We start from the raw sequence: 2,217 nt of genomic DNA, 5'->3' as shown, positions 1-2,217 counted from the left end.
GAGAATAGACAGAAAAAATATTACAGGATATGGTAGAATAATTAACAAAATTTGGATTGATAATAGCTCCTGATAAAGTTCAACATGAACGACCTTTAAATTATTTGGGAAAAGTGATTGGACATGATTATATTATGTCTAAAAACTAAAAACATTAAATGATTTCCAAAAATTATTAGGGATTATTAATTGGATTCGGCCTAGTTTAAAAATAACTAAAAGACAATTAGATCCTTTGATGAAAATGATGGACGGAGACCCTAATCCTAAATCCACCAGGAAAATAACTCCTGAAGCCCTATCCTGTATAAAATTGGTAGAAAAAGCATTGAATACAGCTAAAATACAACAAATTAATATTGCACAAACATGGTCCTTTATAATTCTGGCTACGAGCTTTTCTCCCATAGGATGTTTTTGGCAGGATGGGATACTGGAATGGATCCATTATTCCCATAACTCTGGAAAAATAGTTGCTTCATATCCCTTTTTATGCGCTAATTTGATTTTAAAGGCTAGATTAAGAGCTAGAGAATTATTTGGCCAAGAAATACCTAACATTATTATCCCTTATAATAAGAAACAATTAGTTCATTTAATACAAATTGATGATGATTGGAAAATTGCTGTATTAACTTACACAAATAAAATAAGCTTTTGTATGCTCCAACATCCTTTGTTACATTTTTATACTGAAACCCCTGTGATATTTCCAAAGGTTGTGGTTACAGAACCTTTGGGCGGGGCATTAACTATTTTTACAAATGGATCTTCTAGCGGAAAGTCTGTGGTTTATTGCAGTACAAAACCACCATTAATATCTTATGACCCAACTGTATCTGCACAACAGGCAGAACTTATTGCAGTTCTGCTAGCCTTTCAAAATTATTCAGAGGAGTTTAACCTTTACACAGATTCCTGCTATGTGGTATCCTTGTTTCCTGCCATTGAAACAGCCCTAGTTACTGGTCATTCTAAAGTAAAAGAGTACTTAATAAAATTACAACAACTATTACAACAAAGAACGACAAAAGTATTTGTGGAACACATCAGGGGGCATAGTAATCTCCCTGGACCTTTGTCTCAAGGGAACAAGTTTGCAGACATTAACTAAGGAAAGTCATGTAATGTCAGCTTTAGAAGAAGCTCAGGAAAGTCATAGACTACACCATCAGAATGCTAATGCCTTAAGAATATGTTTCAAGTGTCCTGAGAACAGGCAAGACAAATTATTAGGGAATGTGAGGCATGCCAATAAGTTTTTCATCGACAAAAAATGGGAGTAAATCCTAGAGGCTTAAAGCCTAGAGTTCTGTGGCAAATGGATGTTACCCATGTAACAAAATTTGGGAAACTCTCCTTTGTCCATGTTACTATAAATACTTATTCTCATGCTATGGTTGCTACAGCCCATTCTGGAAAGGGTGTGAAAGATGTTATTCAACATTTGGTTAAAGCCTTTGTGGATCTAGGAATTCCTAAGGAAATAAAAACAGACAATGGACAAGCATACACCTCCAAAGCTTTTGCTAAATTTTGTGCACAATGAAAAATCGTGCATAAAACAGGGATTCCATATAATCCACAAGGCCAAGCAATCATAAAACGGGCTCATCAGACCTTAAAAAGTCAATTGACAAGAATTAGACAGGGAGGAGAGAAGCAATACTCCCCCCATTACACTGTTAACCATGCTTTACTGGTTCTTAATCATTTCAATGCTGATGAGCAAGGAATAACTCCAATGATGAGACATTGGGGCATGGAAAAATCTACAACTTTTCCTTTACTAAAATGGAAGGATCTACTCACTGGAACCTGGCGTGGGTCAGACATCCTGTTAAAACCCGGGAGAACTATGCTTATGGTTTCCCACAGGAATGGGAATCCCCGATTTGGGTCCCAAACAGACTCATCAGGCCTTTCTCAGGCCCAAAAAAGAGCCAGGAAGAAAATGAAAATACATCAGGAGAGAAAACTGGAGCAGAAGATAAAGACTCTCTCTCTATCACCACCACAGGCTAATTCAACAAAAACCGCAACACCACCTACGTGGGGAAAGATCGAGAAGCTGGTTGAAAAGGCTCGGCACATTTTGTTAATGAGTTAAATAAGGATGTTTCTCTAACATTAACAGAGCAACAAATTATTGATCCAAAATTAAAAAACAAACTAGAGGCTTTGGAAATAGTAGTCTTAAAGTTAGGGACTGAAGTC

Source organism: Dipodomys spectabilis, unplaced genomic scaffold, assembly GCF_019054845.1.
Source record: "Dipodomys spectabilis isolate Male_0828 unplaced genomic scaffold, ASM1905484v1 ptg000185l, whole genome shotgun sequence".
Classification (NCBI taxonomy): Eukaryota; Metazoa; Chordata; class Mammalia; order Rodentia; family Heteromyidae; genus Dipodomys; species Dipodomys spectabilis.
The sequence above is the reverse complement of the archived record's forward strand: the minus strand, read 5'-3'. Positions refer to the sequence as shown.